At 45.8% G+C, this 24,055-nt stretch overlaps 1 pseudogene; it reads left to right on the forward strand.

Annotated features, from left to right (window-relative positions):
• The first annotated feature begins 6,230 nt into the window (after nt 1–6,230).
• On the forward strand, nt 6,231–6,402 carry LOC137324078 (U2 spliceosomal RNA; annotated as a pseudogene).
• The last annotated feature ends 17,653 nt before the right edge of the window (nt 6,403–24,055 follow it).

The following is a 24,055-nucleotide window of genomic DNA, read 5'->3' on the forward strand; positions in this document are numbered from 1 at the left end:
TGTGCCTTTGTTTAAGAAGGGCGGCAGGGAAAAGCCTGGGAACTACAGACCGGTGAGCCTGACATCTGTAGTGGGTAAGTTGTTAGAGGGTATTCTGAAAGACAGGATCTACAGGCATTTGGAGAGGCAGGGACTGATTAGGAACAGTTAGCATGGTTTTGTGAGAGGAAAATCATGTCTCACGAATTTGATTGAGTTTTTTGAAGGGGTAACCAAGAAGATAGATGAGGGCTGTGCAGTAGACGTGGTCTACATGGACTTCAGCAAAGCCTTTGACAAGGTACCGCATGGTAGGTTGTTACATAAGGTTAAATCTCACGGGATCCAAGGTGAGGTAGCCAATTGGATACAAAATTGGATTGACGACAGAAGACAGAGGGTGGTTGTGGAGGGTTGTTTTTCAGACTGGAGGCCTGTGACCAGCGGTGTGCTTCAGGGATCGGTGCTGGGTCCGCTGTTATTTGTTATTTATATTAATGATTTGGATGAGAATCTAGGAGGCATGGTTAGTAAGTTTGCAGATGACACCAAGATTGGTGGCATTGTGGACAGTGAAGAAGGTTATCTAGGATTGCAACGGGATCTTGATAAATTGGGCCAGTGGGCCGATGAATGGCAGATGGAGTTTAATTTAGATAAATGTGAGGTGATGCATTTTGGTAGATCGAATCGGGCCAGGACCTATTCCGTTAACGGTAGGTCGTTGGGGAGAGTTATAGAACAAAGAGATCTAGGAGTACAGGTTCATAGCTCCTTGAAAGTGGAGTCACAGGTGGATAGGGTGGTGAAGAAGGCATTCGGCATGCTTGGTTTCATTGGTCAGAACATTGAATACAGGAGTTGGGATGTCTTGTTGAAGTTGTACAAGACATTAGTAAGGTCACACTTGGAATACTGTGTACAGTTCTGGTCACCCTATTATAGAAAGGATATTATTAAACTAGAAAGAGTGCAGAAAAGATTTACTAGGATGCTACCGGGACTTGATGGTTTGACTTATAGGGAGAGGTTGGATAGGCTGAGACTTTTTTCCCTGGAGAGTAGGAGGTTTAGGGGTGATCTTATCGAAGTCTATAAAATAATGAGGGGCATAGATAAGGTAGATAGTCAAAATCTTTTCCCAAAGGTAGGGGAGTCTATAACGAGGGGGTATAGATTTAAGGTGAGAGGGGATAGATACAAAAGGGTCCAGAGGGGCAATTTTTTCACTCAAAGGGTGGTGAGTGTCTGGAACGAGCTGCCAGAGGCAGTAGTAGAGGCGGGTACATTTTTATCTTTTAAAAAGCATTTGGACAGTTACATGGGTAAGATGGGTATAGAGGGATATGGGCAAAGTGCAGGCAATTGGGACTAGCTTAGTGGTATAAACTGGGCGACATGGACATGTTGGGCCGAAGGGCCTGTTTCCATGTTGTAAACTTCTATGATTCTATGATTCTATGAAGGATTAGGAGGGATAGTTTACCACGGTCGCAGACACAGAGGATGTCATTTGTGACTTTGATAAGGGCCGTTTCAGTGCTGAGGCAGGGGCGGAAACCTGATTGAAGGGGTTTAAACATGGAATTGTGGGAAAGATTGGCTCAGATTTGGGAAGTGACAACATGTTCAAGGACTTGGGGGAGGAAAGGGAGGTTGGAGATGGGATGGTAGTTTGCAAGGACAGAGGGGTCAAGGGTGGATTTTCTGAGGAGGGAGGTGATGATGGCAGATTTGAAGGGGAGGGAGACAGTACCTGAGGAGGTGGAACTGTTGACAATATCAGCTAACATGGGAGCCAGGAAGGAAAATTGGGTGGTCAGCAGTTTGGTGGGAATAGATTTAAGGGAGCAGGAGGTGGGTCTCATGGTCAAGATAAACTCGGATAGGTCATGAGGGGAGATAGGAGAGAAACTAGAGAAAGATGCAAGCTCAGGGCTAGGGCAGGGGGGAACCTTAGGGGAAGTTTGGCTTGGTGGGCTCGGGAAAGGGAGGGAAGCAGCAGAGGCAGCTGAATGGATGATCTCAATCTTAGTGACAAAGTAGTCCATGAGCTCCTCACATTTGTTGGAGGTGAGGGTGGAGGTGGTAGGGGAGAGGGGTTTAAGAAGACTCTTTGTAGTGGAGAATAGAAGCCAGGGGTTATTTTTGCATTCCAGGATGATTCTGGAATAGTGAGCAGTTTTGGCAGAGGAGAGAAGGACCCGATAGTGCTTTATGTGGTCCAGCCAGATCTGGTGACGAATGGCTAAACCAGTTATCCACCATAAATGTTCAAGTCTGCATCCCTTGGACTTAAGGGAGCGAAGATGAGGGCCATAGAAGGGGGAATGACCAAGGTCAGAGAGTTTTATGGTTTTAATGGGGACAAGTGCATTAAAGGTGGAGGTTAGGATGTAATTGAGTAAATTGGTAGCTGCAGAAATGTCGTGGTGAATGGTGGTCCAAAGGCTGGACAGTTGGGAATTTGAAAGTGCTGTTGTAAGTGACTTGGGAGAGAGTTTTTTCCAGGGCGAATACAGAAGGAAGTGGGGTTGGGAGGGGGAAGGGGGATGTGGGTGGAGATGGATAAAAGGAAGTGATCAGAGATGGCCTTATCTGTGATTGACACGATGGGAGTAGAGAGCCCATGTGAGATGGCAAGGTCGAGGGGGTGGCCCTGAATGTGGGTAGGGGAGTTTATATGGAGGGAGAGATTAAGGGAGATTGGAGGGCAGTGAACTCAGAGGAGAGAGGGCATGTTGAAATGAGATGGAGGAGTGGTGGGGAGTGGCAGAGTTTGGCAGCAGTGGGGAATGTGAGTTTCCAGGTAAGGCAGGACCATGAGGGGAGATCTTGGGTTCTGGTAGAATCAAGAGGAGGTTCAGGGGTCTTTCAACACTGGGTGGAGGATCCCAGAATGTGGCAGCATTAGGGAGAATGCTAGTCTTTGGAAGTGTGTGTGTGTGTGTGTGTGTGTGTGTGTTGGGTGGGGGGGTGGGTGGTGTCATGGAATAGTGCTATACACCCTCTATAGGGGTGAACTTGGTCTTTGGCATTAATGCAAACCAGGTGATAACGAATCGGCAGCCCATTTTACACCTCGCCCGAATTTCTTTTTGTTTCGTTATTGCCTGTTTTGCGCCAACATTGAAACCAATTTTATCCCCTATGTCTGTCTCTCTCTCTCTCTCTCTCTCTCTCGAGCACAACTGTCATAAGAACACAAGAACATAAGAACATAAGAAATTGGAGCAGGAGTAGGCCAATCGGCCCCTCGAGCCTGCTCCGCCATTCAATAAGATCATGGCTGATCTGATCCCAACCACAAATCTAAAGAACACAAGAAGTCGGAGCAGGACCCGGCCACATAGCCCCTGGGCCCTCTCCGCCACCCACAGGGCATTGACCGATCCGAACTCAGCTTCATGTCCAATTTCCTGCCCGCTCCCCATAACCCCTAATTCCCTTTACTTCTAGGAAACTGTCTATTTCTGTTTTAAATTTATCTAATGATGTAGCTTCCACAGCTTCCTGGGGCAGCAAATTCCACAGACCTACCACCCTCTGAGTGAAGAAGTTTCTCCTCATCTCAGTTTTGAAAGAGCAGCCCCTTATTCTAAGATTATGCCCCCTAGTTCTAGTTTCACCCATCTTTGGGAACATCCTTACTGCATCCACCCGATCAAGACCCTTCACAATCTTATATGTTTCAATAAGATCGCCTCTCATTCTTCTGAACTCCAATGAGTAGAGTCCCAATCTACTCAACCTCTCCTCATATGTCCGCCCCCTCATCCCCGGGATTAACCGAGTGAACCTTCTAAAACTGTCACTAATTCGAATGTTTTCATTTTCTAACTGTCAACAAATCACTGGTGATGGCAATTGTAGCCTTTATGTTTGTCTGAGAAGCTTTCAAAATTCAATTCATTTGTTTTAATGAACTTAACTTAGGATGAGGAAAGACTCGATGGTTCAAAAATTCCTCAAGGACATTGTCTGGCAATTATACCAGGACCTCTGTCACTGATCCTGCTGGAGTATGTGGAGTCAGTGGGAGGTCACTATATTTAAATGTGGGAAGTGAGTTCCCACGATTGGCACATCTTGGGTGTCTGTCACAAAATGTGGCCATGATGCCCAGGCTGAAAAGTGTTCTGGGGTCTTTCCTGGAAACAGTCTTAATCAGTACCCAGTGACTTCCTTTGTACGGTTGCTTCATTAAACAAAAAAAAATCTATTACATTAAATTTTCAGTGGTCCAGGTCATGATCCTAGCCTGGACCCCAAGGTAAGTCCCGCAAACAACCATCGAGGAGGCTGATGTGTCTCTTCCTATTGGGTTCTTCCTATTGGGTGTGCCAGCCTCCAAAGATACGCCAACCTCTTCCTAGGTTGAGGTGGTGAGAATGGAGGTGGGTTCCCTGCCTCCGGCTACAATCCCTCCACTTTACCAACCTTGTAAGGGGCGAGCGGCAATGTAGCATAAAGGGAAAGGAATCTCAACCTCTGACCCTATCTGTCTGGCTTCCTGGTGTCTCTGACTTATACAGTTGACTAAATAATTTAAAAAGTAATTGTGCAGCTTGTTTTTAAACTATTTGGAAAATATCATAAAAGGAACTCAAAAATCCTTTTATATCATGGGAGCTATACTTCTAGTTGTGAGTGAGCCTGCCACTTAGTCTGACAGATGCCTACTGATGCATGATGGGAAATTCTGCAGCTGCTCCAATTGCGGCATCTCCCTGAACCTAAAAAGCATCAAGTCGAAATATCAATTTCAAACGCAGGCTTTTGAGCGAAGTTGAGGCCTTCCCATAACAATATTAATGAAACTACTCAAACTCACAAAAAACAACTTAAATTTAATCATGTTGTTATGATTGTTTTTGTAAGTCCTTAGTAGTTTCTTAGTGGCAATTTTCGAGCACCTTTCCTCATTTTTAATTAATACATTCCCTACCTCCTCAAAGGAAAATAGCAAATTAAACTGAGCCAATCAATAGAGAGTGAAAAAAGTGTGACAGAAAACTGATAGGAAAAGCATGACAGAAAAGTGCTACAGGAAATAAATGTTACACTTACAGCAACTACATTGTTACCAATTCTGATCTGCTGTAGGTACCTTTGAGTTTAATGGTGTCAGTCACTATCATGAGCGGTCCAACCTTTATGGGAGTTGACTCACATCGACCCATGTCTACTTGTGGGGTAGTGGGATCTGAAGATGTAACAGTGAAAACCCCTTGTGACCTTCCCCAGATATCCCTGCCTTTTGCTTGTCCATTTCCACCCCACCTGTCCTTTGTGGAAAAGTTTGTGCAGAAAAACACCTTTGACCACAAGGAGATCAGCAAGTGGTCCGCACGTAACGTCCTCAAGACCCTGCGGGAAAAGGAGATGGTGGATCCTGTCGGTTGGTTCCCCGAGCAGACTGTCAATGTCATTTGGCAGAACACCTCATCACCAGAGCTTTCAAACAAGCACCAAGACCTAGCTTGGCTGGTGGTGAGAAGGGCCCTTCCCGTCAGATCCTTCATGCACTCCCGGAGTCTCAGCGCCACCGTGCACTGTCCCCGAGGAGGCTGCGGTGGAGACGAGACCGTCACCCATCTCCTTACGGAATGTGCCTTTGCAAGGAAGGTCTGGAGAGAGATGCAGTAGTATCTGTCCAGGTTCGTCCCGAGCAGTTCCGTAACACAGGACTCTCTGCTCTAAGGGCTGTTCCCGGGGACGCACACCGAGACAGACATCAACTGCTGCTGGAAGACCATCAACTCGGTGAAAGATGCCCTTTGGTCTGCCCGAAACTTGCTGGTCTTCCAGTGCAAGGAGCTGTCCTCGACCGAGTGTTGCAGACTGGCACATTCCATTATCCAGGACTACAGGCTCAGGGACGCACTGAGGATGGGTGCGGCTGCCGCAAAGGCTCTGTGGGGAAAGGCAACCGTTTAGAGCCTTCCCGCCGTTGTATACCGAGGGGATGCATTCAGGGAAAAACCCCCCTCGGGCAGAATGTAAAATTCAAATTGATGTAATGTACCTGTAATGAATCTGTAATGTAACTGTAATGTATCTGTAATCAATAATCCGTATTGAGTGTAATGCAATGAGGCACCCTATACTGTCATGAACTGTAATTATGTACAATGTGTTCATTGAATTGTACTTGATGTAACCTGCAAATTGTATAATCTGTATTGTGTACGTTTGGAATGTGATATGACAACTATTGGATGTATTGCTGCAAATTTTATGAATAAAGTATATTTTTTGAAAAAAAAATCTGTTCTTATCAGTTTAATATCTGATACGTCCCCTATCTGGGGACCATATATTAAGTTGATTTTTGGAACAGGGAGATGGAATAGGGGCTTGCTCCGTCTACTCCACGCATCGACCCAGTATTGCAGTGTCTCTGGGAACGGTGCACCTCCCTGTGGGGGGATATTCAAAAGGAAAAACAGGTCTTTCCCAGCGTCTCTGTACGTGTGTATGTATTATTACTGAGAATAAAGCTGATATATTACAAAAAAAAATTTCTTCAAGCTCTCTGAAGGCAGACTGAGTCAACGTTGGATGAGGCAAGACTTGGTTTACATCATTAAGCCAGCGAACTGGAAAACAAACCAAATCAATTTGGGGGCACATAAATAAAATAAAATGTAAATTAACGAAGTGGTGTAAATTAATTCAGTAGGCCAGAAAGGAGTTAAACCAGCCACATTTTAAAAGGAATGAAATGAAATTAGGAAGAATTGATGGGTCAAAGCGGCAATGATGGTGGCTTGATCTGCGGGGGCTCAAGAAGAAAATAAAGCATAACTAAATGTAATTGGCTAGAAAAGGGGGAGCATCAGCACTTTAGGTGGTGGGATGAAAATATGGGGCAGCAGTTGTAGGGGGGGCAATTGTTTAAAAGAAAATCAAATGACAACCAGGTTTGCTGCTACTCACTGATGCCAGGGTAATGTTGTGTGATTTCTAAACTGGCAATGGTGGCAGGTCAGGGACCACAGGGAAGATATCAGGCAGTGGGGGTGGGGGGACAAAGAACACGATGTGAAAATAAGCAAAATCATGAAATACAGTCAGAAGATAGAAAGATTGAAATACAGTTGGCAGTTTAGAAAGTAATTAAATAGTGGCTTTTGGATTACTTGCTAATCTGTTGAGCTGATGGAATCAGTTTTTGGGGAGCTGGGCACTTTATTGAATGGGATCAGCCAGTGAAGAGAATGAATGTTGAGCAACCTTTTGAAGGCTGCAATTGAAGCAGGCACAGAGAAGCAACATGCTATAGACAGAGCTAAGCGATTCCACAACCAACAGATCAGATCAAAGCTCTGCAGTCCTGCCACATTCAGTCATGAATGGTAGTGGACAATTAAACAACTAACGGGAGGAGGAGGCTTTGTAAACATCCCCATCCTCAATGATGGCAGAGTCCAGCACGTCAGTGCAAAAGACAAGGCTGAAGCGTTTGCAACCATCTTCAGCCAGAAGTGCCGAGTGGATGATCCATCTCGGCCTCCTCCTGATATCCCCACCATCACAGAAGCCAGTCTTCAGCCAATTCGATTCACTCCACGTGATATCAAGAAATGGCTGAGTGCACTGGATACAGCAAAGGCCCCAACAACATCCCGGCTGTTGTGCTGAAGACTTGTGCTCCAGAACTAGCCGCGCCTTCAGCCAAACTGTTCCAGTACAGCTACAACACTGGCATCTACCCGACTATGTGGAAAATTGCCCAGGTATGTCCTGTCCACAAAAAGCAGGACAAATCCAATCCTGCCAATTACCGCCCTATCAGTCTACTCTCATTCATCAGCAAAGTGATGGAAGGCGTCATCGACAGTGCTATCAAGCGGCACTTACTCACCAATAACCTGCTCACCGATGCTCAGTTTGGGTTCCGTCAGGACTGCTCGGCTACAGACCTCGTTACAGCCTTGGTCCAAACATGGACAAAAGAGCTGAATTCCAGAGGTGAGGTGAGAGTGACTGCCCTTGACATCAAGGCAGCATTTGATCGAGTGTCGCACCAAGGAGACCTAGTAAAATTGAAGTCAATGGGAATCAGTGGGAAAACTCTCCAGTGGCTGGAGTCATACCTAGCACAAAGGAAGATGGTAGTGGTTGTTGGAGGCCAATCATCTCAGCCCCAGGGCATTGCTGCAGGAGTTCCTCATGGCAGTGTCCTAGGCCCAACCATCTTCACCTGCTTCATCAATGACCTTCCCTCCATCATAAGGTCAGAAATGGGGATGTTCGCTGATGATTGCACAGTGTTCAGTTCCATTCGCAACCCCTCAAATAATGAAGCAGTCCGTGCCCGCATGCAGCACGACCTGGACAACATCCAGGCTTGGGCTCATAAGTGGCAAGTAACATTCGTGCCAGACAAGTGCCAGGCAATGACCATCTCCAACAAGAGAGAGTCTAACTACCTCCCCTTGACATTCAATGGCATTACCATCGCCGAATCCCTCACCATCAACATCCTGGGGGTCACCATTGACCAGAAACTTAACTGGACCAGCCATATAAATACTGTGGCTACAAGAGCAGGTCAGAAGCTGGGTATTCTGCGGCGAGTGACTCACCTCCTGACTCCCCAAAGCCTTTCCACCATATACAAGGCACAAGTCAGGAGTGTGATGGATTACTGTCCACTTGCCTGGATGAGTGCAGCTTCAACAACACTCAAGAAGCTCGACACCATCCAGGACAAAGCAGCCTGCTTGACTGACACCCCATCCACCACCCTAAACATTCACTCCCTTCACCACCGGTGCACAGTGGCTGCAGTGTGTACCATCCACAGGATGAACTGCAGCAACTCGCCAAGGCTTCTTCGACAGCACCTCCCAAACCCGCGACCACTACTACCTAGAAGGACAAGAGCAGCAGGTGCATGGGAACAACACCACCTGCACTTTCCCCTCCAAGTCACACACCATCCGGACTTGGAAATATATCGCCGTTCCTTCGTCGTCGCTGGGTCAAAATCCTGGAACTCCCTTCCTAACAGCACTGTGGGAGAACCTCCACCACACGGACTGCAGCGGTTCAAGAAGGCGGCTCACCACCACCTTCTCAAGGGCAATTAGGAATGGGCAATAAATGCCGGCCTCGCCAGCGACGCCCACATCCCATGAACGAATTTAAAAAAAAGCCAAGGCAGCAGTGAAAGTGGGGCAAAATCAGAGTGGAGTCAGGGCATCAGTGAGAGTGGGGCAAAATCAGAGTGAAGTCAGGGCAGCAGTGAAAGTTGGGCAAAATCAGAGTGGAGTCAGGGCATCAGTGAGAGTGGGGCAAAATCAGAGTAAATTCAGGGCATCAGTGAAAGTGGGGCAAAATCAGAGTGGAGTCAGGACAGTAGTGAGAGTGGGGCAAAATCAGAGTGAAGTCAGGGCAGTAATGAGAGTGAGGCAGAATCACAGAGGGACTCTCTTTTTCTCTCTCTCAGTCACTAGGTGGTCTGTGAATTTGACAGCGAGCAACAAAAAGGAAGTTTGAACCAATTTAGCTTTGAAGGCTTAAGATAGAGAAGTTGAGCCAATATTGAGAGAAGAAAGCAAGTTGCATCTCCATTGTTTTTCGTAACATGGAACGTAGGGACATACATGTTCTCACTGTGGAAACTGTAATATAGTTCATTCATGTATTTTATGTAAATAAACTAGTTATTCATCCCTTGTCCCAGTAGAATGCTATTTCAGTCCACCTTCCGTAAAGAGAGGAGAGTTCATATGGCGGTGGGGGGGTGGGTGGTGAAACCCTTTCAGTAGTTGGTATATGCGGTAAGCATTCTCTTGTACAATTCCTGGGATTTGCTACAATTTACCCAGTCAAAAAGATGTGCTTCGGATCATAGGAAATGCATGTTCTCACTGTGGAAACTGTAATATAGCTCATTCGTGTATTTTATGTTCCTTAAATTATGTTCCTTACAGAAGGAACCAGTGATGCTGAAGCTGAGATAGTATCTAGCATTAAAAAAATGAAAATGGTGACAGTAGATTTTAGGCTGAAATATGGTTATGGGGGGGGGGTGGGGATCTAAAGCAACGTGATAAATTATAATCACTTCAATTTATTTCCACACTAGTCGTTCTGAATTTATACAATATGGAATATTTCATCAGTGAGTTTTTAAAAAAATTTCATTTAATAGTCCAATTTTATTTATTGTGTAGAGATGACTAACTCTCAACTGTATCATTAGTGACTAATGTCATCCCGGCAAGTAAGATAAACATTGTTTCTGAAACATTGTGTAGGAACATTTTGTTCAATTAAACTGAATGGAGCTTCTGCATTTTTAAAAAATTACATTTATTACATGCAGGACACTCAATTCCATCAACAAAACTACCTACTTCTACTTCACCAATATCATTCACCTTCACCCCTCTCCCCCACCCCCTCACTGGAAAAAACCTTCATCCACACCGTCATCATTTCAAGGCTCGATTTTGTGCTGGCTTTCCAACTGCCACCTTACACAAATTCCAAATCGTCCATAACTCCATTGCCTCCAGTCTTCGTCGGTTCCCCATCCTGTGGTGCATTAGTTTTGTGTCCCAGTACTGGTATACGAATAGACAGAGGCTGCAGTCCTTGTCTATGTACCAGGAATGAGGGCTCTCGACATAGGAGTCAAATACTTACAACTTTATTAAGGGTGAAATGAACATACTCTCAGACAACATCCCCCAGAACACAAGGCGATGCTTTGCTATCGAAGATTACACGTTAGTCTTTGAGCTCAACACTCTGGATCTCTTTCTTCAGCTTCATCTTCTAACCTCGCATTACAATGTCTTTTTACATCTTTATAATTACATTGCATTCATACACTTTGCACCAGTTCATATCAGTCTTTATCAAGAAGTTCATCTGTGGTCCCAGGGCCCAGCAGGAGCAGGAGCAAAGCATAGAATGTACCTATTATGGCTACACTACAGTTAAGTTTGTCTCTTAGTGTGTATAAATTGTGAGGAAGTTCAGAGCCAAATGTACTCGATGTGTTTAACCTCGAAATCAGACAGTTTGTGACCTCTGTGAAGACTGCTGCTGTAAGAAAAGTTCTCGAGATTTTTAACTTTAGGAGCTTAATACAAAATGGAATCCTTACTTTCTCTTGGTCCCTTAACACTGGCCTATAAATCCCTTCAAGGCCTTGACCCTCCCCTCCCCCCCGCCACCTCTGCAAACTTCTCCAGCTCTATGTCCCAGCTCACAATCACTTCTCTTCTGACTCTGGCTTTCTGTGCATCTTCCCCCCTTTCTGCTCTTCCATTGGTTACACACTCCAATCACCTTTCGCCAGCACTCTGGAATTACCTTCCTAAAACCCTTTGCCTTGCTACATCTCTTCTCAGCTGTGCTTTTAGTCACCTCCCCTAACAGTCCTTCTAAACTCCTGTTGGGTGTTCTGTCCTTTTTTTTGTGAAGCACTTGGGACATTTTGCCACATTAAAAATATGGGCCTCGAATTTCCTGCATATTTGTGCCCAGAAACACACACAATTGGGGCACAAAGCAAATATGTGGCCTAAAAGATTGCAGAAAATTAGGCCACTTCGGCCTTGGCAAAGGTTGCTGATGGGTGGAGATGCCTTTAAATGGAATTCTTCTGGGGTTTGGTCGGTCTCCTGCCATAAAGCAAACCTGAGATCGATGGAAATCCCCAGAAAATGGCAGCAACCTAATTGTGTGACCATTTTACGTAGTTTGTGAGGGAAGGGCAGAACCATTGCCTGTAGCTTTGCGAGGCAGATATTGTCAGAGGGTAGGGCTGGGGCAGACGCTCCATTGGGTCCGTCTACACCTGGCATTTCTCTGGAGGCCAGTATGCCCAGTGAGTACCAGCCGTCAGGTAGGAAAAAATGGGACCCATCGGTGGAGTCTGGACCCTAAAGAAATTACGCATTTGTTTTTTTTAAAGAAAAGAAGCAGATCAGTCCCCTTATATAGAGGCCTGAGGACAACATGGCCAGGGTTGGAGGGTCCCTGGACACCCACCACCCCCTTCTCAATGGTGACCGGGTAATGAGTCTCCAGATGTGTAGAGCAAGCAGGTGCCAGAGATGCACCCTGAATGGCGCTTGCAATTTAAGTGCCCTCCCACTGACCCCGCAAACTATGATGGAGTTCTGATGTGGAGATGCCGGTGATGGACTGGGGTTGACAATTGTAAACAATTTTACAACACCAAGTTATAGTCCAGCAATTTTATTTTAAATTCACAAGCTTTCGGAGGCTTCCCCCTTCGTCAGGTGACGAAGGGGGAAGCCTCCGAAAGCTTGTGAATTTAAAATAAAATTGCTGGACTATAACTTGGTGTTGTAAAATTGTTTATGATGGAGTTGGCTTTGTGGGGCACCGAGGAGTGAAAGTTTAACCATCAGGATCGCGTTACAAGGAAATTTGGGGCTGTACACTATAAATCAAATCTGCAGTAGGATTTAATACCTCTTGCGCTGTTAGACCATAGAATTTCAAACTGGAATACAAGGACGCTATGTAGTTGGCTAAGCAATCCCAGAGGTTCGTGAAGTTATGATTTCTGGCCATCTGTCATCGGATTTCTGAACTTTTCTGTAATTACTGACTCATGGGCCGGATCTTGCTAGAGTGGGGCATCTCGTAGTGTGCTTCATTAGTTGGACTTCTTTTTGCACCCTTCAGCTCAAAACTTTTTGTGCCGTAACTTGCTGGAAGTGTGAGCTGATAACGGTGCGGCGAAGGCAACGGGGCAAGTGGGACCTTAATGAACGGTGGAACCAACAGTGCATCTCCATTGATGAGATTTAAGGATTGAGAAAGAAGGGTGAATTAGAGTGGGGTGAATTAGAATCAAATCAGATACAGAAAGAGAAGGAAAGAAAGATTAGATTAAGAGAGAGGGAAGAAAAAGACAGAAAGAAAAAAAAATGTCAATTAAAAATTTGACATTTTTAAAAATCTCTTAAGAACAATTTACCACCTGAAGGAATGAGATTGAACAGTATAAATTGTTCAATTTCTGGGCAAGAGAGGTTAATTGGCATTGCACTAACAATTATCACGTTATTAAAAAGGTACTTTTGCTGTTAATTACCAGACAACTTTCTGTGGTGGGTTTAATAGTTAATTAATGTGCAAATCCAGCAAGTTCTTAAAAATTATGGGGAGGCTAAGGTCAAGATGCAAAGCAAATGACGGAGTGAGGTAAATCAGGTTCTGGAGAGTCGCAACTCACGGCATAGCTCTTAATCCCCTGAATTTACTGGCCGATTTGCACATTAATAACGGCGTGTGTTGTTAACATTCCGTTATTTTTCCAGCAATATCACATCACTTCTGTTGCTGTATACTAATAAAACACACCTTCTGCAACGGTAGCACTGTTTTCCTTTGAATAACTGTCCTTGTCTTTTGAAAATTAAGTCACGAGACCCCAGGATTGTGTCAGTATTTGTAGGGTCTCCCTGCAATGTATCAGAATTTGCAGTGGGTCCCACACACACAAAAAATTGAAAACTACTGACAATTAAATCATAAACTTGCTGTTTTCAGCTAAATATGGCAGTCATTAACATCACAATGAAGTAATCTGAATGGGATTTTGAAATAAACATTTAATTCTTCAAACTGAAAGCAACTTTGTTATATTGTAATTAAAGGGATGGTATGAAATGTAATCTAAATTGAATTTGCCTTTGATTCAACTATATCTATTCTTTGTCATATGTAAGTTCAATGAAATTACTCAATTTTTTGTTCATGCAAATTCCATAAAATTTCTAATTTCCTGTTTTAATACAAATTGAAAATCATAATCTGAACTTCTGTACTAAAATGGCCTAGACTAGGAAGTTTGCTGAATAGAATAGAATGGACCATTTGCACAGAAACTCCAAAAGCTGGAAAAGTTCTTCTATATTTCTGTGTGTGGAGAAGGAATAAACATCAACTGGTACTTTAAGTCAGAGTTAATGGTTATTATTCTATCTGTGAGTATAACCTGTTTAATATTTTTGGCAGTGCAAAAAATACTTCTTACAAACCCAAATTATACTCCTAGGACACATGATAAATAATGATGGAATGTGAGCAGACCCAGAAAAGATACAAACTATCAGAGAGAGGCAAGTATCTTTGAAGATTGGTGAAGTTTGATGCATCCTTACAACACCTACCGACTTCGAAAATTCTTTTCAAATATAAAGATGACTAAATCAATTAAAGCCCAACAGAGCAAGAACAGTTTATTGATTTGGGACAAATATCAAGAGAGGACTTTTCAGCAAATCCAGATATTTTGGCAGATGCATCTTCAAGTAGCATGGGTGCAATACTTAAGCAGACACCAACTGATGGAAATTGGAGTTCAATTGCATGTATTTCAGATAGAACTGAGATATTTAATATCTGGTAATTTGTGGGCTATTACTCAGAAAATAAAGATGAAAGGTTTAGAAAGTCAGAAAAACCAAGTTGGTCCACTAATGTCCTTCAGGAAAGAGAGCTTGCCACCCTACCCGGTGAAGTTAAATGAAGTTAAATCTGTTGGATAAAATGATAGGCAGATTCAGTCCTAGTATCTTGTCTTGACTTTATTTCAATGTTATAGTGCGATAACAAGATTACAGTCAAGCCTAGGCATGAGCTCTTCAGACAGTACCTCTTACATAGCCAAAGTACGGTCCCTTTATACTACCTTTTCCTCATACTCTGGAAAAGCCTATCGAACCTATTTAATACACATAGACTGATTTGTCTCTGTCTGCCATTCAAACACTGCTTAAAACCAATTGGCTTTGGAACAGCCATTTCCTTGCAAAGATTTTGGGGTCGATTTTAGGATGGCCGAGCAGGTCCGTTCGTGGCGGGGGGGGGGCTCCGAAAATTTGGGATTCCCGGGGAGGGTCTGGAGCCCAGCTCCAACCCGTCCACTTCCGGGTTCCCCAATGACGCGCTTAGATGCGCGCGCAGCCCCCGCATGTGGGACTCCCACCGGCAATTAAAGCCAGCGGGATCCCAATTAAACCAATTATTTTGATACTTCAGGTCGTTAGCAGACCTGATTTGGAGGATATTTTAGGAGGGTAGGGATTTTCATCCAAACTGAGAGTGTTTCCCGTACTGGGGGAAACACTCCCAGTTGAAATAGACGTGTTGCAGCCACCAGCCTGTGGCAGCTGCAAAGGTCCATTTGACAGGTCGGGGGGGCGGGGGGGGGGGGGGTGGAGGAGGTGGTGGAGACCCTCACTCATTGCCGGAGGCCACTCTGTCACTTTGGGCAAAGTTTGGCCTCCACCACCCTCCTCCTAACAATAAAATTCACAAACTTGCAACCTCAACCCCGGTGTGCAGACACATTTACTTACCTTGCGGACCCCCTCAAATGTACATCTTCCGGATAGGGGCCACCATAGCTGCAGTCATGACCTCCTCAGAGGACGAACAGCATCACCAGTCTCGCTGTCCACGCCGTCCAGCTCTGACACGTGGACCTCCACAATACTGTGACACATCCACCTGCACAGCAGGAGGGAGGGCAACCACAGAGAGAGATGCGTTGCAGAAGGCACTACCCCCGCCACAGGGTCTACAAGCCAAGGCTCAGCTTCCTGGACCTCTCTGAGGAGCAGTGCACACGGAGGCTCAGAGTCACTCGACATGTAATTGTGGACATCTGCAGCCTCCTTGATGACGAGCTGCTCCCGGCTGGCCCGAGCACCATCTTCTTACCTGTCGCTGTCAAAGTCACCACTGCCCTCAACAACTTCTCCTTTGCATCCTTCCAGGGTGCCACCGGGGACATCGCCGGCATCTCTCAGTCGTCTGCACAAAAGAGCCCTGCAAATACACCTACACCCAATCTGCAGTGACACAATGGGTGGCATCAGGTGTGGGTCTTTATGGTGATCCTCAGGAAAGGGAATTATTGCACAAACCAGACAAGATTTACAAAGACGTGGCAGTAGTGTTGATAACAAATTTTAATCTGCTTGGCAAAACAAACGAAAGTAAATCAAAAACATGACATTTTGTCTTCCCTTGTGCATCCCCTTTGTGCTCACAAAACCTTCACCTTAGGTTTATGGGAACCCTTACGTGGTGCTTCCCCTGTGGCTTCAGCAGAGGTAGTGGCAGGTTGCTCTTGTTCATGCCCTGACCGATGAGATGCTTTGCGTGGATGCCCTCTGGGTTTCGGTGCCCGTGAGGGCCCCTCCAAAGACTGCTCCACCTGCACCTGTGCAGGGGCAGACTCGGCCACCTGGAGAGGAGGCAGCATTGTGGGTACTGGTTGAGAGGGGGGCAACGGGTGAGACGTGGGAGAGCTTTGAGTGGCGTCCCCACTTCCATGTCCCCTTTCTCCATCATCCCTCTCCTGGCCCAGGCCCACATCACTCCTTCCATCCTGCTGGACGACAGTTTGGAGGACTTGTATGAAGCCTTGGAAGGCTAGTTGTAATGTATCTGGCAGCCTGTTTAAGGTGGCAGAATGTTGCTCACTCTGAATCTGAACGGCCGTTGTCAGGGCCTGAATGGACTCATTGTTGAGCCGTGCTTGAAGCTCGATGGAAGCTAGCCTTTCCTCCATCACAGACATTCCTGCACCTACCCGCGACACTATCTCAGAGATGCCTTCACGTCCCTGTGACAGTATTCCACTCATGCAGGAGTTGGACTTCTCCATCCTCTGCGCGATTGTGGAGAGTGCGCGTGGCAACTGTTCCAGTACCTCGGCAATGTGCTGCTGGCTCTCGATGACTCTCCTTTTCATAGCTGGCCCCCAGGGTTCAGCATCTGGGTCCAGCTGAGCAGAGCCTGGAGAAGAGTGCTCCCACCGACACGGACTCTCCACGGCTGCCCCTACCACCAGGGTCTGCTCGTGCTCACATGTGCGTGGTGACTCACCATGTGCAAGCCCAACTAAGTGAGGACAGGGACCCACCGAGGTGTGTGTATCTGCGCTGATGGATGGCTGGCTCAGATGTGACAATGCACCCTCAGAGGCCGGCAGGTCCTCTGAGGAATCTCCCTCCTCAGTCACGGCGCTCGCAGATGGGCCTGCAAGAGAACAGAAAGCAATATTAGGCATGTGGACAGATGTTGAGGTGCTGCAGATGCCAACTGATGCTAAGATCATTCGCTATCATGAGTGCTGAGTGTTAGATTTCTGTCACCAGCCGCTTGTGTGCTCCCAGTCTCGGCGTCCGCCACGGACAGGCACTCCAGCGTCTGGCTTACTTCCCATGCCTGCTGCTCCGCGTCCGTTAAGACCACCTGGTGTGGCGGGCTCGCTCCGATCCTTGCCCTCTCCCGGGCATTCTGGCATCTCTTCTCCTAACAAGGCAAAACACAGAGAGGTATGATTGAGTGATGGTTGCATAGTGACCCACTGCCTGCATTGGTGTGGGTGGGGGTGACCGTGAGGGAGATGCATGGGAGGGTGCGTGTGAGACATAGCCATGAGATTGTATGAGGATTGGGTTGCGTGGTAGTGTTCGAATGGGAACTGGGGCGGTGAGCAAGTGCAGGCAAGGTGAGGATGATAGTTGAGTGGATGTGAGGAGTGATGCGATAGCATTATGGTGGCAGTGCAGAAGGAGTTGTGTGGTGGTGGAGGTGATGTGGAAGACTTAGGCAATCTTAGCCTCGTTGACCCTCTAAATTTCTCTTCACTAACATCAGGGGACAGGTGCTCAAGTTTGGAGAAGTGTCTCAGACTAGTCAAGCAACAGCCTGACATAGTCGCACTTCGACAATCATACCTATCATCCAACATCTCAGACTTCTCCAACACATCTGTGGGCTTGTCTTGTCCCACTGGCAGGATAGACCTACCAGAGGTGGGAGGTACAGTGGTATACAGTAACGTGGCACTTGCCTTGTAAGTCCTCAACATTGACTCTAGCCCCCATGATGTCTCATGGCTTCAGGTGAAACAAGGCCAAGGAAGCCAGCTACTGTTCACTACCTACCGCCTCAACTGATTAATCATTATGCTTCTGAAGGAAGCAAGAGCCCAGAATGTATTCTGGGAGGGGACAATATCCACCACAAGAGTGACTCAATACTGCCACCAATGACTATCCTGGCTGAGCGCTGAAGGGCAAAGCTGCTAGACTGGGCCTGCATTACACGATGAGGGAGCCAACACAAGGAAGTAACCTTCTTGTCCTCATCTGCCCATGACAGCAGTAGTAGGAGTGTCCACTACACAGCTCTTGTTAAGACATAGAATGCAAATTTCCTTGAAGCTGTTCCCACTCCACTGCCACGACTTAAACCTGTGTTTCCGCCACATTTCCAATAAACTTACGGCAGTGGACTGGTAGCAGCTCGGAGGAAATCCCCACCGTAGTCTTGTCTTCAAAATGAGGCCATCCTCCATCATAGAGTGTGGCATTATCACTGAGCTAAGTGTGACAGTCTAAGGATAGATCTAGCAGCCCAAAACTGGGTATCCATGAGTGGCTGTGGGTCATGAGCAACTGCAGAATTGTATATGACCACAAGCTGTCGCCTTATGATTTAAGATATCCCTCAATCATCATCAGCCTAGGAGACCAAAACTGGTTCAACAAAAGTATAGCAGGGTGAGGCAGGAGCAGCACCAAGCATTCCTTAGAATGAGGTACCGACCTAGTGAAACAACTACACAGAGCTTCATGCACGTTAAAGACCAAAAGCAGCAAGCTATAAACAGAGCTAAGCAGTCCCACAACCAATGGATCATAGCGGAGATCTATAGCTGTACATTATCCAGTCAAGAATGGTGATGAACAATCAGGCAACTAACAGGAGGACATCCTCAGTGAACATTCCCATCCCCAATTATGGCAGACCTCAGCAGTGCAAGAGTCAAGGCTGAAGTGTTTGCTGAAGTGGTTATTGAAAGATAATCATCGCTGCCCCAGGACATCATTGCAGGAAATCTACAGGGAAGCATCCTCAGCCTAATCATCTTAAGCTGCATTATCAATGAATTTCCTTCCACCATAAAGTCACTGATAATTACAAAGTGTTCACAACCCCTCCGATAATGAAGCAGCCCATGCCAGCCTATAGCAGGATTTGGACATAATCCAGGCTTGGGTTGACAAATGGCTGATAAGATTCACACACCCGCAGTACCAGGTAATGAACATCTCCAACAAGGAAAGGCCTAGCCATCTCTCCATGACTTTCAATCGTATCACCATCGCCTCACCTCTCCCTCCCCCATCAACATCCTCGGGGCGCAGGGGGGGTGGTCACCATTGACCAGGAGTTTAACTGGATCAATCATACCATACCATGGATACAAGAACAGGGCAAAGACTGGACACTCTGATGCATGGCTCACTTCCTGACCGCTATCTATATGGTTCAAATCAGGAATGTAATGGAATACTCACCATTTGCCTGGATGGTTGCAGCTGCGTCAACACTCAGGACAACATCCAGGACAGAGAAGTTCACGTTTGGCACCCCTCCCTTTGAACTCAGTAACTAGCCCGTCCACTACTAGTGCACTGTGGCTGTATCTATAGGATGTAATGTAGCAAATCACCAAGATTACTTAGACTGCATCCTCCTCCCCTATGAACTGTGCCACCAAGAAGGATAAGAGCAGCAGGGTCACAGAAGCAGCCATCCTTTGATTCCTTGCAAGAGTGGTCATTCTTTTCGTATTAGCCAACATAGTAGATGTGAGAGAGCTTAAGTATGGGGTATCAGACTAAATCAAAAGCAAAATACTGTGGATGCTGGAAATCTGAAATAAAAACAGAAAATGCTGGAGAAGCTCAGCAAGTCAGGCAGCATCTGTGGAGAAAGAAACAGACTAAGCCTGATTCTGTCCTCACCTGGTGTTTACACATACATACTTTCCAGCTGGGGTCACTGATCACTGGTTAGTGATCAGGGTTGGGAACCCTGGTTCATATGTTTTTCCTTCTTTAGTCCAGAGGTCTAGATGGCAACATGTAGAGTTCTGACAGCACCTTGCTTCTTTTCCTTTTAATGACTTGTTTCAAGGAATCTCCCACTTCCCAAAATATCTATTAGTGCGGTTTTCTATGTAATTTCTTACATTCACTGCCAGTGTGCAATTGAACACATTCAGTAACAAAGGGGCTTATTTCCCACAGGTAAACAGTTTAATTTCAATTAGTAACAGTTCATTCTGCTGGATAATTTAAATTGACTTCAACAGTAAATTTCCACGTGAGAATTCAGGAAGTAGCATTATCACAGTTCAAAGCAATGCGTGACTTGTACACTGTTGTTGCCAAAAGCACTTTTGTACCCACATACAGGATGATTCAGCCCATTGTTTCATAGATTCCCTTATAGCAGTTCTTTGACTGTAATAATAATGCTTTCCGTGTGTAGCTGCAAGAACAGTATGTGACTCTCGTGATACCTGTGACAAAACTGCAGCTTTATGTATAACATAAAGTCAGCTGCAAGCTGCTCCAAGGAGCTTTGTTTTCTCTTTGGTGCCAAACACTTCTTTTGCCTCTAATTGCCATAAAGTATATCAAGGGTTGAGTACTACTTCTGAACCTAATGCCCATTTGTACTGCTGCACAAGATAAAAGAAAAAGCATGTGGTCTGATAAGCAATCTTTGGGGGGAATTTTAACTTAACCGGCCTGGAGGGAAATGGGCAGGTTTGGGTTGAATGCCTGTTTTACACTGCGCCCGATTGTAGCCTCCATTGAGAGTAAAATTGGGCGAGGTATAAAGCTGATCCCGTCAGTTTCCCGCCAGGCAGGTTAGGTTAAAATTACCCCCTGTCGCTCATTTATAGACTCCAAACTCGTCATCTCAGCAGTAATTTTTCTTGTCTTTCTCTACTTTATCAATAGTATTATCCTTATTGTTTCTGTGGAATTTTCCTTCCTTGTTCCTCTAACTCCTAAATATGCCAATCTACATGCTGTTCTTTCTCCCTATATCCTCAATGTATTGAGTGTCCTGCTTTAAAACATTCTTTCCCAGGTCAATAATACAGTGAATTCCTCACCCATTTCCATTTCCTCTTCTTCCTACAATCTACAGGTATTAATAGGGAGGCAGGAAGGGTGCGTCGGAGGCCAAAATCAGCCAAAGAACCCGGCAAGGCCGGGGACATGGAGGTCCTGCCGATCTAAACGGGAGGGAGTAGGAAGCTCCTGTCGGCAATTGTGGGTGGGGGTGGGAGAGGCAATCGGGAATGGTGGGAGGAAGCTACGGTTAGCAATCAGGAGGGCTGAGGGGAGGTTGGCACTGGTAAGGAAGCTCCGATTGGCAATCGGGAGTGGGGTTAGGCCTGCGGTCGGGAGGCTTGGGGGAGGCAGCAGATCGGGGCTGGGGGAGGCCGAAGGCTTCCTTGAGGGGACTGGGGGCAGCACTCCTGCTCCTCCTGGCCCACAAGGAGTGCTGAAAGAGCTACTTATCTCAAGGAGCCGGCAGCTCCCCCCTTGGTTCGGCTGCCGGGAATCCCACAACATGGGCCATACCTTCGCTTTCTGTTAAATTTAAGCCGTGGCGCTGATGATGTCATCGGGTAAGGTAATTAGGCCCCTGCCTGCATTTTGCAGGAGCCTCGCCCGTTCCCTGAATTATGCACTTTAAAATTTAAAGGGACGGGAATGGGGTCAGGTTGGGGTCGGTTTGCCCGATCCTGATATTTTAACAACCTCCCCCCCAAACCTCTCCCGCCTATCAGGGGTGTTTAAAATCGCGGCCACTGTAGGTAGTGCTGTGAACATAATGTAATGTGACTAATTGAGTGTAATGAAGCTGCACCTAATGTTACATGACAGCCCCTTACTCAATCATAAGAATTCCCAATTGACCTCATTGAGGAAAAAAAATCATGGCACCCAAAATGTGTGCACCACAAGAAGAACAAAGTATAAAAATAGAAGAGCAATCAGGCTGCCCTTGTTAATGCAAAACATTGAAGAGAAGCTCACAGAGGCATATCTCTGCAGTTCAAAGTACGTCCATAGTCATCTGAAATGAAAGTGCAAATAAGGAGTCATTTCATGCTTCAGTTGTACGGAACCTTGGTCAGACCCCATCTTGAGAACTGCATTCAGAATTTGTGCACTGGACCTCAGGAAGGATATATTGGCCTTGGAAGGAGCACAGTGCAGATTCACCAAATGATACCAGGGCTTAATGGGTTAAATTATGAGGACAGGTTGTATAAACTTGGTTTATATTCCCTTGAGTTTAGAAGGTTGAGGGGTGATCTAATTGAGGTATTTAAAATGTTTAAGGGATTCGATCGGGTAGATACAGAGAAACTATTTCCTCTGGTGGGGGAATCCAGAACAAGAGGGCATAGTCTTAAAATTAGAGCCTAGCATTCAGGAGTGAAATCAGGAAGCACTTTTTCACACACAGGGTAGTGGAATCTGGAACTCTCTGCCCCCAAAAGGCTGTGGATGCTGGGACAATTGACATTTTCAAGACTGAGATCGGTACATTTTTGTTAAGTAAGGGTATCAAGGGAAATGGAACAAAAATGGGTAAATGGAGTTGAGATTCAGATCAACCGTGATCTAATTGAACAGGCTCAAGGGGCTGAATGGCGGAATAACACAGAGGATTAGACATTGGGAGGTGTCGATTTTTGCAGGGTAGGAAGAGCATTCTCCTGGTTCCACAGACCTTTTTTCCACTGGTCTATAGCAGCCCTTTTAAAGACCGCTGGATAGGCTGCTGAACGGCAAGTGCAAGTCATTGGCTTCTTCAAAATTGACATCATAGGACCCCAATTTGTGTGAGCTAATGAGCAAAGCTAAAACAAGACTGAACTATTTCATTTTTGTCACAGTGACTCTTTCATCAAGGGTCAAGGACAGCAATGTCTCCAGAGACCCTTAGAACTGTATAAAAATACTGGGTTTCTCCTGTAGTATTTAGCAGAAGATCCAAATCCCACGGATGAACTGGAATTTATATTTTCCTCATCTATTCTTGCTAATTTTCAGGTCAGTCAATCTGGACTGGTTCCCACGTACAACTTGTCTCTGTTTTGAAATCTATTGAGAGAGGCCAGCTTCCATTTTAAAGACAGCTTCCATTTTAAACGACAGATATTGTCACAACAAGATCCACTTACAGGATTGCCGTGAATCTGCTGAGAGGGGAAAACGTTCCATAAAAACCTGAAATTGTGGCAATATACACGGCCCAAAATTGCGCAGGCGGTCACCGCCCTGCATAAGGGCCAGAATGCACCCGCCCATGGCTACCATTGTGGATCCCTCCAACATTTGTGGGATCAGGGGGTGAGGCTATAAAAAGCGGATCGTTGGTGCCTGGGGAGGTGCATCTGGGGTGGCCTCCACCAGAAACGGCCACATACAGCAGTGTTTTTGGCCCTCCTTTCCCCGGAAATAAAATGAGGTAGGCCTCTGCAGCCTCATTTTCAAGAGAGCCGCTCTTACATCTTAAAAAAATAATCTCTAATGTTTGAGGGTCCAGGCTCGGATCCCAGCCTGAAGTTCCCAGTAGGAACCACTTGCATCAGAATGGAGGGCGACAGGCAACTTCTCCCTCAGCATACCTGTCTCCGATATTATGCAGGGTTCCCTCTAGGCTAAGGATGTGGAAACTTCCAGCCTGTGGAACCTCCACCCTCGACCCACCCCATCTGGTGCAGGAGCACAATCCAAGGTCCGTACCCATCGTATCCAGGTCCTGGTGGAATTTGCAGCCATTTGGAGCACATTTCTCCTTTTTACTTTTTAGAACCTGATTACCATATTACATATTTTAGGTTAGTGGTATTGCAGCTAAACTGTGTGTCATTCAAGCACGTACCTTATTCTGTGACAAAGCTGTACTTATAGCAAAATTCACTTTTGCATGGATGTAACTGGTCAGCCAAATATATATTTCTGTTTAGGAAAAGGGCTTCTACGTCATGATGTTTGTTCATATAAAAAAAGGGAATTTTCGTCATCAATAATCTACTCATTGAACACAATGGTTTCTATTGAAATGACTTCTGTGGAAAGAAAATGTTTAGAGTGCAATAATGAAGATTGCAAGAAGATAGATATTCTAAAGTTTTGTTTGATTACCATAGTGA

The sequence above is a fragment of the Heptranchias perlo genome, chromosome 7, assembly GCF_035084215.1.
Source record: "Heptranchias perlo isolate sHepPer1 chromosome 7, sHepPer1.hap1, whole genome shotgun sequence".
Lineage (NCBI taxonomy): Eukaryota > Metazoa > Chordata > Chondrichthyes > Hexanchiformes > Hexanchidae > Heptranchias > Heptranchias perlo.